The sequence below is a fragment of the Schistocerca gregaria genome, chromosome 2 (assembly GCF_023897955.1).
Source record: "Schistocerca gregaria isolate iqSchGreg1 chromosome 2, iqSchGreg1.2, whole genome shotgun sequence".
NCBI classification, from domain to species: Eukaryota; Metazoa; Arthropoda; class Insecta; order Orthoptera; family Acrididae; genus Schistocerca; species Schistocerca gregaria.
The window spans coordinates 878,983,676-879,001,901 of record NC_064921.1 but is presented as its reverse complement, the minus strand read 5'-3'; the positions used below and the strand labels follow the sequence as shown (position 1 = coordinate 879,001,901).

The window sequence follows — 18,226 nt, the reverse complement described above, 5'->3', positions numbered from 1 at the left end:
CAGGTTCAGGCTCAGTAGTTACTGAAACCTTTCACGTTCTTAAATTAAATAATTTCTCACTAAGGGCAACTGCCCACACTGCGTGTGGGTTGGGTGCCACGATTGTTCACTCTACCAAAAGTGCATCCGGCACATTTCAACACAATATCTGATGAAGTTTGATGGCAATTCCCAAGACTTTTTGTGCCGATTTGTGACCGTTTATGAGCCCTGGATCCATTATTACATACCAGAGTTAAAATGGCAGTCACAATAATGGATATAAAAGACGGGTGTAAGTGCACCTACGAAGGCAAAGACCATTTTGTCAGCTGGTAAGGTGATGACCACTTTTTTTTTGGTATTCTCAAGGAACAATCATCAAAGATTACTTGGGGAAATGGCACAACCATAACTGGACCCTATTCTTCATTGCTGGATTATTTGAAACTTGCATTGGCTGTAAGACTAGGGTTGGCACACAAAAAGTGTCTGTGATAACAATGGCAAAAATGCATTACCAGGGCTTTGAACAGGTTCCTCATACATCCTATTCACCTACACAGGCCCAAGTGCCTCCTTCCTGTTCCACAACTTGAACCTTTAACTTGCTGGGAAGAAATCTTCATCAAAAGAGAAAATGACACTTGTACAGGGTACATTCCGAAAGTAATGAAATTGAATTTCCCGCACCGCTCCTAGTAGTCGGAGTGGGAGCGGGCCACATGGAGTAGGTGGGGGGGACACTAAGCTTTGCCGCAAAACCGGTTTCAGTGCTCTCCGAGCTGTGGAAGCGGCAGGACGTCTGTTATTGTAAACCTCTGTGCGCCACCGTGTCACGGAAAAAATGGAATCGACGATCGAGCAACGTTGAACCTGATTATTTGGACAACGTCATCACTGGTGATGAAACCTGGGTTTTTGAATACGACGCAGAAACAAAACGCCAAAGCTCTGAGTGGCACACTGATCAGTCCCCCAAGCCCAAAAAGGCAAGAATGAGCAAATCAAAAGTGGAAACAATGCTCATTGTCGTTTTCGACAGCAAAGGAGTGGTCCATAAGGAGTTTGTTCCTCAAGGACAGACAGTTAACGCTGCCTACTACGTGGATGTGCTGGAAAGACTCCGCAAAAGGGTCGTCAGGACGAGAAAGGACATCTCCGCTACCTGGCAACTCCATCACGACAACGCGCCTTGCCACAACGCGCTACGAGTCCGCGAGTTCCTGGCCAAACACCAGGTGCCAACGCTGCCCCACCCCCCCTATAGTCCTGACCGCACCCCAGCTGACTTCTTTTTGTTTCCTAGGATTAAGTCAGCCCTGAAAGGAACCCGTTTTTCGTCCATAGACGAGATCCAATCCGCCGTGACGAAGACCTTGCGAGAGGTCCCAGAAGATGCCTTCCAGGGCGCGTACCGGTCATGGCAGAGTTGCTGGAAAAAATGTGTAGAGGCCCAAGGACAGTACTTTGAAGAATTTTAAGTGTTTGTGCAAATCTGTTCAATAAATTACTTTAAAAAAAAATAATTGCATTACTTTCGGAACGCACCCTGTATGATGCAAGTATTTTAAAGAGGTTGACAGTATCTATTTTTCCGAAGGAAAGCTTGAGGATTGCTGGACCAAGTACAGATCCCTCAAAGAAGATTGTCAAAAAGTAAGGTGAGTTGTAAACAACACAAACTTTTTTCCTTATCTTTGTTTTATCAAACAAACCTCCCTCGTTTCACGAAACTTGCCTTGCTTGTAACATTATTTACGATTCCATCCACTTTTGTTATGCCACAACATGTTTTGCAACTTCTGAATGAGTGCACGCTGCCAAGATGTTTCCGTAAATGTTTAACACTGAAGTGACGAATTATGTTCTGTTATAAAACTAGCATGGTGAATTTCAATGGCCTTAGCTATGTCATGTAATCTTGAACGGCCATGAACTAATGACCTCCTGTTAAACTTACGTTACCTTTGTAGAACACCACAAACAATTACATTGTTGTTACCACTTGCGTGCTTTGCTATATCATTTTCACCAGAAGTAATTTTTAGGTAACTATCACAGACAGTGGGAGGAATTGAAAGGACATTTCTTTCTGCTTCTGAGCCAGTCACTAAATGCTGTTATATTTTGTAACATACTTCACCTTTTGTAGTGCTGTCACCACAGATTCAGAATCAGACTTCGAGCACATAACTAAACAACAACAACAACAACAACAACAACAACAACAACAACACTCCACTACTTTGCACAAGCTTCTGATGGGTGTCAGAATCTGTATAATGCCTTGCACACACTGTCAACCGTATGCTCCTTCGCAGAATCAGCAAAAATTTGACCACATCGGCTGGGCAGTATTTTTCATGGCTTTGCCAGCCAGCCCTATCATCCAAACAACAACAACATAGTAGTATAGCAGTGATTAGTGATAATGCAGAGTTTCGTTGTCATCTAATTGATACATATCTCTTAGCAGCAGTGACATATTTACGGCGTTGGGGGCTGCTAAAGTCTACACCCCCCCTCCCCCCATGCAATTGTGAAATTATAGATATGTTTTTCTTACACACCTGTGCACAATATTTTAATACTATTGCTAGAAAATAATTGTTAAGAATACCCCTAAAATGCACACAATATTATAATACTATGGGCAGAAAATAATGGCTAACAATACCTCTGCTTCAGTATGTGAAGAAGTGGGTAGATGGGTTGTAAACTGCTACAATATGCCAACAACAGACTAGTGTGGAGATTCACTCAGAAACAAACACAATTAGCAATAACTCTTCAGTGACTACCACACTCCATTTAAGAAATGTTTGATCATCTGACTGTGGATCCGATCCAGCCTAGGAGCTGTGTCAGGGCAATGTGCAAGTGCGCTGAGGAGCTCCCACTCCGTAAATGGGGTGTTATAGGGCTAACTGTGGCATGTAGTGAACGAGAGAACTTTCCTTTCCAACCGTCGTATGAGGGTGCTAAAGGCTGGGGGGTAGTTCTCTGACACAGAGGCTCGAGAAAATTGCTCGGCAATCGCGTTTGCATCGTCACATAGCATGCTATTGATGGTAACACCAGGGACACCTGTTTGGATCTGGTACCCAGATAGACTTGGGAAGGCGACGTATGGCACCCAATGGTCAACTCATATCTCTCAACACTCCTGTTTCCGTTTTTTTTCTAAGCTGGCGTAAACGGGCATGGGCATGGAGCTGCTTATAGGCTATCAGATGCTCTAGGGAAGGGTGTCACTTATGTCGCTGTAGAGCTCTTATTCGGCGTTATGTCTTGTTCTTCAAGAAACGCATTTCCGTGATAATCCCTCTCCAAATTTTCGTGGTTATCAAGCGTTCTGTTGGAACTGTGCCTCGTGGCGGGACGCTTCAGTTGGCAATGAGGTGTTCTAAGAATTTCACGTGACTATTCCAGATAGGGCTGGCTGGCTCACTCGCGAGTGAATATATTAAGGAAAAAATTTATAACCCTTCATTTTGTGAGAAAACTTTCTCCCAAAATGTAGATTAGTGACTTTAATTGCAGCCTGGTTCACATCTAAGTACAGTAGGTTTCACTCTGCTTCCCTACTGATGATCTCCTGAGACAATGTTCACAGGTAGGTGCAGGTTCATCGTAAAGGGACGGAAAGAACCGCGCCGCCGCACAGTCACCTGTTACATGTCAGTCGTGTGGGACAACCTTCAGAAAAAATGACTGTGAGACTTATTACATCAGTGACAGACAATGCAGAACATTCCCAATAACATGCCTGACTTGCCAGGACCCAGTGGATGTGCGTAGGAGTTCCTGAATCATTTCCGTAACACTCGCGTGATGATCATACCTTCTTGTTGTTGTGGTCTTCAGTCATGAGACTGGTTTGATGCAGCTCTCCATGCTGCTCTATCCTGTGCAAGCTTCATCTCCCAGTACCTAATGATAACACCTACCAGTAACAAATCTAGCAGCCCGCCTCTGAATTGCTTCTATGTACTCCCTCAATCTGACCTGATAGGGATCCCAAAAGCTCCACTCCTGAATCCCTGAACCATTACACCAACAACCTGAAAACAGCTTTCGCATCCCGCAACTACCCTCCCGACCTGGTACGGAAGCAAATAACCAGAGCCACTTCCTCATCCCCTCAAACCCAGAACCTCTCACAGAAGAACCCCGAAAGTACTCCACTTGTGACAGGATACTTCCCGGGACTGGATCAGACTCTGAATGTGGCTCTCCAGCAGGGATACAACTTCCTAAAATCCTGCCCCGAAATGAGATCCATCCTTCATGAAATCCTCCCCACTCCACGAAGAGTGCCTTTCCGCCGTCCACCTAACCTTCGTATCCTCTTGGTTCATCCCTATGAAATCCCCAAACCACCTTCCCTACCCTCTGGCTCCTACCCTTTTAACCACCCCCAGTGTAAAACCTGTTCTATGCACCCTCCCACCACCACCTACTCCAGTCCTGTAATCCGGAAGGTGTACACAATCAAAGGCAGAGCCACGTGTGAAAGCACCCTCGTGATTTACCAACTGACCTGCCTACACTGTGAAGATTTCTATGTGGGAATGACCAGCAACAAACTGTCCATTCACATGAATGGACACAGGCAGACAGTGTTTGTTGGTGATGAGGATCACCCTGTGGCTAAACGTGCCTTGGTGCACGGCCAGCACATCTTGGCACAGTGTTACACCGTCCGGGTTATCTGGATACTTCCCACCAACACCATCCTATCCGAACTCCGGAGATGGGAACTTGCCCTTCAATATATCCTCTCTTCTCGTTATCCACCAGGCCTCAATCTCCGCTAATTTCAAGTTGCCGCCACTCATACCTCACCTGTCATTCATAATCATCTTTGCCTCTGCACTTCCACCTCGACTGACATCTCCGCCCAAACTCTTTGCCTTTAAATACGTCTGCTTGTGTCTGTATATGTATAATGGATGGATGGATGGATGGATGTGTGTTGGAATGACTCCTTACCCTCTCCCTTAAAACCCACATCCTTTCGTCTTTCCCTCTCCTTCCCTCTTTCCTGAAGAAGCAACCATTGGTTGCGAAAGCTAGAAATTTTGTGTGTGTGTGTGTGTGTGTGTTATTTTATTGTGCCTGTCTACCGGCGCTTTCCCACTTGGTAAGTCTTGGAACCTTTGTTTTTAATATGTTTTTCCCATGTGGAAGTTTCTTTCCATTTTATATATATATATATATATATATATATATATATATATATATATATATATAAAGTAGAAAGAAACCCACATGGGAAAAACATATTAAAACAAAGATTCCAAGACTTACCAAGCGGGAAAGCACCGGTAGATAGGCACAATAAATAAAACAAACAAACACACAAACGGAATTTCTGGCTTTCGCAACAAGCAACAAGCTTGTTTCTGTGTATGTGCGGATGGATATGTGTGTGTGTGTGTGCGCGCGAGTGTACACCTGTCCTTTTTTCCTTTTTTCCCCCTAAGGTAAGTCTTTCGGCTTCCGGGATTGGAATGACTCCTTATCCTCTCCCTTAAAACCCACATCCTTTCGTCTTACCTTTCCTTCTCCTTCCCTCTTTACTGAAGAAGCAACCGTCGGTTGCGAAAGCGTTTTTAACACACACACACACACACACACACACACACACACACACACACACACACACACACACACCCATCTGCACATACACAGACACAAGCAGACATATTTAAAGGCAAAGAGTAAGGGCAGAAATGTCAGTAGAGGCGGAAGTACAGAGGCAAAGAAGTTGTTGATAGACAGGTGATTTCCCTCTCCTTCCTTCCTTCCTGACGAAGCAACTGCCAGTTGCGAAAGCTCGTAATTCTGTGTGTGTGTTTGTGTGTTTTGTTCATGTGCCTGTCTGCCGGCACTTTCCCGCTTGGTAAGTCTTGGAATCTTTGTTTTATATATATATATATAGTCCATAGCTCGCGGTCTAGTGGCTAGCATTGCTGCCTCTGGATCACGGGTTCGGTTCCTGGCCAGGTTGTGAATTTTCTCTACTCGGGGACTGGGTGTTTGTATTATTTTCATTATTTCATCTTCATCGTGATCGTCGTCATCCATTCGTGCCAGTGGCTAGACTGGACTTTGAAAAAAGTTGCACGGTGTTAAAATTGGAACCTTGCTGTCGTTAGTTCTTAGTAATAAAGACAAATGTAAACTTTACTGACTTAATGTTAGAGTATCATTCCATTGCCATGGTTAATTATATATGCTACCAGCAAAAACTCGAAAAAGTAACTTTTCTTATAATTGCTCAGATTTTGGGCTTTTAAAACTGCTCCGAGCAAATTCCTGGGCAAATGCCCATTTAGAAATGTCCTGCCCACTGAGCATTTGCCCAGTCCACATCACTACTCTCACCTGTGGGAAGGATTTCTTCTGATCTTACACTCATTCTAGATTTCCTACAGGAATCATTATCTAGACTGGATGGATTACTATTAAGGCAACAGAAAACCTGCATTAAAAATTATTAGTTCCCGAGTACTTTCTGAGCTTAATTACAGTTGTTAGCCAACTAAAAAACGGAGTCAATTTGTGCTAAATGTGGAAATATACACTCTTCTCTAGGGAAAAACCGGATGTCACAATATATGCTGCACTAACTAAATCACAAATACCGAATTTACAGTACTACAAAATTAAATTATATACAGAAAAACAGTAACTTCCGGAAATTCTCAAAAATGCACATTTGTGTTGATATACAATCAAATTGAGAGTGATCTATTCTTTGGCAGTAACTGTGAATCATTAATGCTGATTTTCTATGAAATAATTTATCAGAAATACTTGTACCGGTAACTTAAAAAAATACAGTTTCATAAGCATACAAAAATTCTAAAAACAACCTATATCTAAAATGTGCCAATTTTTCCACTAGTGTGCTGAATAACACAACGAGTTTATCTCAGTCAAAATTGCAGAAACACACACATACACACCAACAAAACATGTTTTCTGCCTGTTATAGCTTACAATGCAATTGTTTGCTTACACTAGGTTGTTCCCATTTGTTGGAATATGGGCCACCAACTATTGCAATTTTCATAATTATTTCTTCAACCTAACAGGCTTATTTCTTTCACTTTTCTCTTTTACCTTTTTAACCAATTTACTGAAATGTCATCAATGTCGTCGTCGTCAGTCCTGAGACTGGTTTGATGCAGCTCTCCATGCTACTTTATCCTGTGCAAGCTTGCTTGTCTCCCAGTACCTACCGCAACCTACATCTTTCTGAATCTGCTTAGTGTAGTCATCTCTTGGTCTCCCTCTACAATTTTTACCCTCCAATACTAAATTGGTGATCCCTTGATGCCTCAGAACATGTCCTACCAACCGATCCCTTCTTCTGGTCAAGTTGTGCCACAAACTTCTCTTCTCCCCAATCCTATTCAATGCTTCCTCATTAGTTATGTGATCTACCCATCTAACCTTAAGCATTCTTCTGTAGCACCACATTTCGAAAGCTTCTATTCTCTTCTTGTCCAAACTATTTATCGTCCATGTTTCACTTCCATACATGGCTACACTCCATACAAATACTTTCAGAAATGACTTCCTGACACTTAACTCTATACTCGATGTTAACAAATTTCTCTTCTTCAGAAACGCTTTCCTTGCCATTGCCAGTCTACATTTTATATCTTCTCTACTACGACCATCATCAGTTATTTTGCTCCCCAAAAAGCAAAATTCCTTTACTACTTTAAGTGTCTCATTTCCTAATCTAATTCCATCAGCATCACCCTAATTAATCCAACTACATTCCATTATCCTCGTTTTGCTTTTGTTGATGTTCATCTTATATCCCCCTTTCAAGACACTGTCCATTCCGTTCAACTGCTCTTCCAGGTCCTTTGCTGTCTCTGACAGAATTAATGTCATCGGCGAACCTCAACGTTTTTATTTCTTCTCGATGGATTTTAATACCTACTCCGAATTTTTCTTTTGTTTCCTTTACTGGTTGCTCAATATACAAATTGAATAATATCGGGGAGAGGCTGCAACCCTGTCTTACTCCCTTCCCAACCACTGCTTCCCTTTCATGTCCCTCGACTCTTATAACTGCCATCTGGTTTCTGTACAAATTGTAAATAGCCTTTCGCTCCCTGTATTTTACCCCTGCCACCTTTAGAATTTGAAAGAGTATTCCAGCCAACATTGTCAAAAGCTTTCTCTAAGTCTACAAATGCTAGAAACATAGGTTTGCCTTTCCTTAATCTTTCTTTTAAGATAAGTCGTAAGGTCAGTATTGCCTCACGTGTTCCAGTATTTCTACGGAATCCAAACTCATCTTCCCCGAGGTCGGCTTCTACTAGTTTTTCCATTCGTCTGTAAAGAATTCGAGTTAGTATTTTGCAGCTGTGGCTTATTAAACTGATTGTTCAGTAATTTTCACATCTGTCAACACCTGCTTTCTTTGGGATTGGAATTATATTCTTCTGAAGTCTGAGGGTATTTCGCCTGTCTCATCCACCTTGGTCACGAGATGGTACAGTTTTGTCAGGACTGTCTCTCCAAAGGCCGTCAGTAGTTCTAATGGAATGTTGTCTACTCCAGTGGCCTTGTTTCGACTCAGGTCTTTCAGTGCTCTGTCAAACTCTTCACGCAGTATTGTATCTCCCATTTCATCTTCATCTACACCCTTTCCATTTCCATAATATTGTCCTCAAGTACATCGCCCTTGTATAGACCCTCTATATACTCCTTCCACCTTTCTGCTTTCCCTTCTTTGCTTAGAATTGGGTTTCCATCTGAGCTCTTTATGTTCATAGAAGTGGTTTTCTTTTCTCCAAAGGTCTCTCTAATTTTCCTGTAGGCAGTATCTACCTTACCCCTAGTGAGATAAACCTCTACATCCTTACATTTGTCCTCTAGCCATCCCTGCTTAGCCATTTTGCACTTCCTGTCAATCTCATTTTTGAGACGTCTGTATTCCTTTTTGCCTGCTTCATTTACTGCATTTTTATATTTTCTCCTTTCATCAATTAAATTCAATATTTCTTCTGTTACCCAAGGATTTCTACTAGCCCTCGTCTTTTTACCTACTTGATCCTCTGCTGCCTTCACTACTTCATCCCTCAAAGCTACCCATTCTTCTTCTACTGTATTTCTTTCCCCCATTTCTGCCAATTGTTCCCTTACGCTCTCCCTGAAACTCTGTACAACCTCTGGTTCTTTCAGTTTATCCAGGTCCCATCTCCTTAAATTCCCACCTTTTTGCAGTTTCTTCAGTTTTAATCTACAGTTCATAACCAATAGATTGTGGTCAGAATCCACATCTGCCCCTGGAAATGTCTTACAATTAAAACCTGGTTCCTAAATCTCTGTCTTACCATTATATAATCTGATACCTTTTAGTATCTCTAGGGTTCTTCCATGTATACAACCTCCTTTCATGATTATTGAACCAAGTGTTAGCTATGATTAAGTTGTGCTCTGTGCAAAATTCTACCAGGCAGCTTCCACTTTCATTTCTTAGCCCCAATCCATATTCACCTACTACGTTTCCTTCTGTCCCTTTTCCTACACTCTAATTCCAGTCACCCATGACTTAAATTGTTGTCTCCCTTCACTATCTGAATAATTTCTTTATTTCATCATACATTTCTTCAATTTCTTCGTCATCGTCATCTGCAGAGCTAGTTGGCATATAAACTTTTACCACTGTAGTAGGTGTGGCCTTCGTATCTATCTTGGGCACAGTTCACTATGCTGTTTGTAGTAGCTTACCCGCATTCCTATTTTCCTATTAATTATTAAACCTATTCCTGCATTACCCCTATTTGATCTTGTGTTTATAACCCTGTAGTCACCTGACCAGAAGTCTTGTTCCTCCTGCTACCGAACTTCACTATTTCCCACTATATGAAACTAACCTATCCATTTCCCTTTTTAAATTTTCTAACCTATCTTCCCGATTAAGGGATCTGACATTCCACGCTCAGATCCGTAGAATGCCAGTTTTCTTTCTCCTGATCTATTCTACTGAAATATCAATGGCGATATTCCAAAATCTGTTAAGCTTTTACTCTTCAGAAATCAGTGTCTCCTCAGCTTCGACTGGTTAATACAGAATTAACAACTACTGAGAATTTTGAAGAAAATTTTTCCTGCATAGCAGCCACAATTTTTTGCCTGGTTTGATATTGGACTGTCATACATTTTAGCTGAGAAGCCATCTTGAAATCAGTTGGTTGCAGACATTTATGACTGTATGGTTCTTTTTGCCAAAGGGGTTACTTTGCAGTCTCAGCAGTGTACTGTCTCTCTGTACCACACATCAGTCTCCAGCTGTTGCTTACCCCAGTAACTGGCAATTTGAGTAGGCACCACACTGGGTCAAAGTGTGCTTCCACCTCCCTACAAAAACTAATGCCACTGTTCCTAAACATAATGCTTGACTTGTTTGCTTTCTGCCACCCATAAACATTACAGTGACCATGTACCTTCAACATACCTAAATTAACAAGAAAACTTTACAAATTCCCTTGTGCATCACAAAGCACATGTCATAGACACAAGCAGAAGAAAGGCACTGTAGGCAGAAGTGACATACGGTACACTGTTCTTTGTCACTTTGCCATTACCCCACCAACCATCACCTTATATGAACACTATTTTAACAGTTTGGGAAGAAAATATCAAAATTCCAGTCTGCAAGTATAGTGACATTTTATTAAGGTATTTCACAGTAGTTTTTTCCGATACTCTGCAATTAGAGCATTTTCTTAAACATTTTTGGGCACTTATGCAGTTTAGGGGGTACATGCGCTGATCACTAGAAGAGTACCTATTTTTGAAGGAAATGCGTATTTCTGAAGATACAAGCATATATATGCACAGAATACCAAAAAGTTTTATTAAAAAAATTGTGTGCTACACTCTTATCTGATGTGCTTATTTTCATATGGATGGGGCTGGTGGTGGCGGAGTAGAAGATCAATTAACTGTCTCAAATTTTTTTTATCAAAAATGATGTATTGCATATGTATGCACGAAATTTCAAAAACATTTATTCTTGTAAAAGAGATGGAATTAATAACAAAATTTTCTCAAAGAAATCATGTTTTTTATTTTGCACAGATATACATTAAAGCATGTATCACAGATTAGATAAAAACAGCTACCTCAAGTTAATTTGTAGCATTAGGATAGATATTTCAAACATGCTCAATGAAACGTTCGTTTGTTGGTTTTGGGGTTTGATGGGGGCTAAACATCGAGTTCATCAGTCCACTGTTCCAAACGGATGTATTTGTAAAAGGCCTATACAGTAAAGGCGTAACCTCTGCACCCAGAGGGAGGGAACACCAAGGGGCACAGAGCTAAAATGAACATCGCAATACCACAAAATAGAGGACACTTAAAATGAGCAGAGCAAATAGTTGACAAGAGTAAAACAGACTACAGTGGTTGATGGATCAGGTAAAAAAATGTGAACCACTTAACTACAAACAAAGAACCTACAGCTGGAAAGCGTTGATAGAGGTACCAACACAACTTGTTACCATAAAAGACACTATTTTGGTAGCCACATCACAATTAAAAGTCACTGGATTGGGTGTAGTCTGAGAAATCATGTGGGAGCGTCCACACTAGAGTGAGTGATAAAAACCAGCTGCACGGACAAAACTTAAAACTGAGTCAGCTATAGAAGCATCGTCACCTAGAATTAAAGGAAATGCAGCTGGTAAATTAAAAGACTGCCGCTAGGGGGCTAAAAGGGGGCACGCCATCAAAAGATGGACCACTGTCGGCCCTGCATCACAGCTACACTTGGGCGGTTTCTCACGGCGAAGGAGATAGCTGTGGGTCAACCACGTATGTCTAATTCAGAGATGGCAGAGAGCAACTGAGTCCCTATGCGTGCTCCTCAAGGATGAGTTCCATACGGCCATGGATGACTTGGCCATGTGGAGCTTATTTGGTGTGTTGAAGAAAGACCATTCTGAGTGCCAGACATTGCGGACCTTCCGAAGTAGGGCTGACAAGAGCTCTCTTTCCACGAGACCAAGCTCCAGGGTTGGCGAAGTGGTGGCCTGCTTGGCCAACCAATTGACACATTTGTTTCCTGGAATGCTGATGTGGCCCGGGGTCCACACATACGTCTCTCTGAGCGACCACACTCGGTAAGAGCAGAAACAGCATCTTGAATACTGGGCACCAAAGGGTCCCGAGGAAAGTGCTTGCAATCCGCTCAGGGAGTCACTGCATATGACAAATGACTCCCCAGGGCAGGAGGAAAGGTGAGCGAGTGCATGATAAAGAGCAACCAGCTCCACAGTGAAAATACTGCTCCTACAAGGCAGGGAATTTTGCTCAATGTAGTCGCCGTGGATTAAAGCAAACCCAGTGCGTCCATCGACCACAGAACCATCGGTGCAGACTACACCTGAATTGCGAAACGAGGCAAGAAGAGCCAGGAATTGTTGACGTAGACTGGCAGGTGGAATGGAGGACTGAGTTGCAGGACAAATCCCAGCAAAGGGACCAAGGAGGGGTAGAAGAAGAGGGCCGGAAGGATGGAGGAAGGGGAAAGCACTCTAGTGACAAGAGAAGGGAATGATCGCAGACCGCTATCGGGAGACCCGACTTAGGCTACCGTCGTGGGGAGGGGAGTGCAGAAGATGGAAAAATGAGCCTGCGGTTTGGGTGGTCGGGCGAGGCATGGACGCAGGCAATGTATGGGCGGTATCGTAGGGGAGGGATTCCAGCTTCTACAAGAAGGCTAGTCACCGGACTAGTGCAGAAGGCACCTGTAGCCAGTGTGATGCCACAATGGAGAATCGAGTCGAGGATCTGTAACGTTGAAGGTGCTGCTGAATCTTACACCATGCTCCCGTAGTCGAGACAGGGCTGGACTACAGCCTTTTAGAGCTGTAGGAGGGTTGTTTGTGCAGCTCCTCAAACGGTGTGGCTGGGGCAGCGAAGGATGTAAGGTGCCACCAGCACCGTTGTTTAAGCTCACGAAGATTAGGTGTCCAAGTGAGCTGAGCATCAAACAGCAAGCCAAGAAAGCGATGTGTCTCCTCAATACGAAGGAGTTCATTGACAAGGTAGAGCTCTGGACGGAGGTGGACCGTTCAACGGCAACAGAAATGCATCACTCGGATCTTAGAGGCTGAGAACTGAAAACCTTTGTTGGATGCTCAAAAATGTGCCTTACAGATAGCTCCCTGCAGCTTCCGTTCAGGGACACAGATGCTTGGGGAGACAAAAGTCATCGGCATATAGAGAGGAACAGACCGATGAGCCCACAGCAGCTGGAAGACCATTAATCGTCACCAAAAAGAGGGCAGCATTGAGAACCACGCCTTCCAGGACACCGTTCTCCTGAATATGAGCAGAGCTAAAATAAGTGCAAACTCTAACCTGAAAGGAGCAATTGGAAGGAAATTCCGTAGAAAAATCAGAAGTGGACCCCGTAAGCCGCATTCGTGCAGCGTAGGAAGGATATGGTGGTGCCAGGTGGTATCGTACGCCTTCCGAAGATCAAAGGAAACAGCAACTAGATGTTCTCACCAAGTAAAAGCTGTAGGAATAGCCAACTCTAGCGAGACTAAATTGTCGATCACTGATATTTGGGAGCACCAGTGCTAAGGAGGCAAATGTCCTGCTGTGCCAAGAGAGCCTCAACGTTTCTACCCCGGCCTGAGATTTGGGCTTTTCTGACCCAATCTCATGGACTGAGGAAGACCTGGAAGCTCTACGGCCCTCAGGTGGTGGCTTTTTCAGCCACTGGCTGACATCTGGAGAAGCAGCAACCGTGGAAGGGAGGACACCATGCGATCCCTTCTAAGCGAGGGGAGTCAGAGGAGGCGGGCACTTCTTCGGCTCAGAGGTGGGGAAGTTCCGAAAGAAGGAGGGGTTGTTACTCCCAATGCTGAAAACAGGGGAGCAACGGAAGAGGGTGTTCCCAACTACCATGCGGGCAGGAATAGACGGCCGGGCTGGAGGGACCACAAAAAGTGGCTGAGCTTGGGGGCTCATTGCCAGGGACGGCGACACCAAAGCTGCTGCAGCATATGTCGATGAAATGCACACAGGGTTAAGTCAGTCGTACTTGCATTTAGCCTCTGTGTAAGTGAGCCTGTCCAAGGTCTTCTACTCCATAATCTTCCGTTCTTTTTGATAAACCGCGCAGTCTGACGAGCAAGGTGAATGTTTCTGTCCGCAGTTGACACAAACAGGGGGCGGCGAACATGGGACGTTGGGATGGGATGCACTTCCACAATCCCGACAGGTGAGTTGGTATCATATCTCTATGACATATGCCCAAACCTCCAGCACTTAAAGCAGTGCATGGGAGGAGGGACGTAAGGCTTAACATCACATCGATATATTCTCACCTTGACCTTCTCAGGCAGGGTGTCACCCTCTAAAGGTAAGATGAAAGCGCGGGCGGCGACTCTACTATCTTTAGGTCCCCTGATGACACATCATACAAAGTGGGCACCGCGGCGTTCCAGATTTGCACACACTAGATCGCGTGTTAACAACAGGTCACAATGAAAAATAAGTCCCTGAAACATATTGAGGCTCCTATGAGACGTAATGGAGACTGCAACATCACCAAGCTTCTAGAATGAAATTTTCACTCTACAACGGAGTGTGCGCTGATATGAAACTTCTGGCAGGTTAAAACAGTTTTAATCTGCCAGGAAATTACCAAGCTTGTCACAAGCAAGCAATGCTCGTGGCTGTGCCGGGGATGCTGTCCGTATGAGGACTGCTCCAGACATTGTTTTAGACATGCCCTCAACTTCTTCGAACTTGTCCTCTAAATTTTCCACAAAAAACTGAGGCTTTGTGGTCAGAAATGAGTCCCCATCTGTTCGGCTGCAAACCAGAAATTGAGGAGAATACGTCTCACCAGATAATTTAGACCACCGTTCCTCCCCTGGTCTGGGCAGGGAAGGGAACGATTGGCAGTCATACATTAAAGCATTGAACTTTTCTTTCTTAAGAGACTCGTGCTTGCACACTATTCGTATTTCTTTTCATGGTGGTCTCACGAGCAGCTACGGAAAGGAATGTCCACCCAGACAGAGCCCCACTTGCCTGGGTAAGCCTAATACAACCAGGGAGCGGCATGTTTCCCAGAGGTCGCCCAGTAGCACCTGTTCTACCTCAACAGCCATGTGTCTCCTCAGCACGCAGCACACCTTGAGATTGAGGGTTTTTCATAAAGGTTTATACCATCCTCGCGACCTAGGCAGTTAAGCCAAGATCCCAGGCTCCGCACCATACAACATTCACCGTCGCGCCTTACGGTGATTGTTGAAACACGCTCTGAGCTTATGGTATTGAGGACTGGTGGTGCTTCCCAGTACCCAGCTTAGGGACACCGGGTTTGCCAAGCCTGTACCCAGCAACCAAATGCAGAACCCCCGAGGGTCCCAGAACGTTGATGCCAGAGAAATTCTGCAAGGTAGTTATTCAGCATAGCACACTGAGTTCCGAAATGCCTTTTATTTTTTCTTTAGCTTTTTGCCAGACTGACTCCACGTGATTTGTGGTTGCGTTTGTAAAGGGATTGACAAAATAAAGCAAACGATTAAAAGTCAGATGATTGTAGCCCAAGTTACCTATGGTATTGTAAGCTTGCCACAAATCAGAAACTACTGTGGTTCCAGGCAAAACATACTGTTGCAAAATTGGCAGCAAGTGAGAGCATCATGTCGTGGCACAGTTACCATAAAGCTTTGCTTTGTCTCAACATCATAACCACCAAAGACCCATTGTTCCTGCACCATATGAGCTCAATGGTACTTTCTCCTGATGAAGCAGCTCTCGTCTATTACAACAGGGCCGCCCAAAACTATTGGCTCAATTAAGAAATATTGACGGCAGATATCCCTACAAAATTGGCACCACTTGACCACAGTGTGCGCACTGCCAATTTTGAGCTCCCTCATTAAAAACTTTTGCTTATTGAGTTTGAAAGCCCACATGTAAGACAGTTGCAAAATTTTAGAAATGTCTAAATGACTGCCAGCAAAAAATGACATTTTCCCGATTGAACATTTCTTTCTAGAGTCCCTGCCAACAGAGCAGGGCCAAATTTTCTAGCAATCAGTGCATGTATCCCCTAAACTGCGTAAGTGCCCATTTTTGTTACACCAAGATACAATAGTTTCCTTTAGAAATAGGAGGTAAGTCATTCAGATACTATTGATGTTGCAAGTACACTGACTGCTGTGAATAACAAATTCCTACATATTGTTAACTTCTTGTCCTTTCATTTGCCGTATCTGCCTTCCCTAGAGCTATTGGAAGTTTTATTTAGCCATATAGCTGAAGTTAGAATATGACTTAAGACTATTAGCAAAGAGAGTTGTACTATCTGTCCATTTGATCATTACAAATGTAATAACTGAAATAAGCAGACAAAAATGAGGCAGGTGAGCAATATGGAAAGCCACTCACATCTTGATAATCAGTCTTCTCTGGGGTTTTAATAAATGAATTTGCTGATCTCCCCTCCCCCTTTCCTCCCACAACACAGATTTACTGCACAAGAACCATTGCAATGACATTTTAACAACTCTTTGGAAAATATTGACTGTAGACACATGAAAATTAAGAGCAGACAGTCAATCCAGAGAAGAGAAAGTTTTTGGAATGTGATGTTGCCAAAGAATACTGATGGGTAGATCATTAAACTGCTGAAAAGGTGCTGAATCGAATTAAGGGGGAAAAATGTGCAGTAAAACATGACAAAGTACGGGCAGTTGATAGGACGCACCTGAAACAGCAATGATTAATCAATTATGCAATGGAGGTAAGTATTATAGAGAAAAGCGTAACTTGAATACACATAGCAGATATAAGAGGATGTTACACAGATATCAGGCTTACGAAGGACAGACTTATGCAGAGATGTCTTCAGACTGGAGATCATTGTGAAACAATAAATTGCAGCTGAATATTTAACTTCCTGGACAGATATTTAATAATAAGTCACTGCAAAGGTGAACTAATTAGATTCAATTTATTTTCCTTCACTTACTAAACACAGTATGAATTTTGAATGTGTACAAGAAATTGTACAGACACATTCATGATAAGCTGCAGCCATCAGATCGCTGTTAGTGGCCTGTTAGGTTGAATGAAACTACTTGAAAGAGGTCCATTGTCAACCAAGAATACCTGAAGGAAGTCTAGAACAAAGAGTGATACAAGTGGATTCCTTTTACAAAGCCTTTGTTCTGGCACATTACGTTACCTACAAACCATATTAAACTAACATATTCCAAAATATTACTGTGAGACAAAGACATATGTGAACGGAATATCAGTTTAATGGCCAATGGGAGTCCAACATCTTGATCACATTTATCCACAGGCATCTGTTCACCTAAGGAATATATTAATAATAGAACCTTGAGGCAACTATGTCTCAACACCTCCCCCCCCCCCTTTTCCTTAATCCCAAAAGAAATTACGTGCACGAGGGACACACGTGTTTTTGTTTTGTTGGACTAACAACACTGTGCTGTCGGCAGGAATGCCTCTGTTGCTTCATACAATTCCTTTGCCAGTATTGTGGCATTAGTCTTTGTTAATGGTGCCAGTCAAAAGTAAAGTAATAACTGTTTCCTCAAATATTACAATGTCTAAAAAAAATGGCTCTGAGCACTATGGGTTGGGACATTTGTGGTCATTAGTCCCCTAGAACTTAGAACTAATTAAATCTAACTAACCTAAGGACATCACACACATCCATGCCCGAGGCAGGATTCGAACCTGCGACTGTAGCGGTCACGCGGTCCCAGACTGAAATGCCTAGAACCGCACGGCTGGCATTACAATGTATGTGAAAGACATTTATCCAGTTACTAAAGTTTTGTTGTGTTTCTATTAGACAAATATTCCTAAAAGTGATCTTTTATTTCTGGTGAGTAGAAGCAGGCACATCTAATTGCCTCTTCTTTTAGACATTCTGCTAAGTTAAGAGAACTCTCCTTTAAAAAAAATAATAATAATGTTATATGGGTAGCGGGCTTGATCTATGTCATGAAAAAGAGGAAAAGAAGTAATGTATGGGATGATCCAAATTTTGAAGAGAAACTTGCTATGATGCAGGAGAAGCTGATGGAAAGTAAATGGATGCATAGTATTTATTTCCCGACCATTCTGATTGTGATCCTTGTTTTTCTCCTGAAAAAGCAACCCCTAGGTCTTTCACTTATGCATCATGAGA

The 18,226-nt window shown here is 43.0% G+C and overlaps 1 protein-coding gene across 1 annotated transcript in view; it reads right to left on the bottom strand.

Moving 5' to 3' along the window:
• The window catches only part of LOC126335284 (guanine nucleotide-binding protein subunit beta-2-like 1), a 71,281-nt gene that overhangs the window by 51,498 nt on the left and 1,557 nt on the right, over nucleotides 1-18,226 (bottom strand). The gene's annotated exons all lie outside the window — the stretch shown is intronic.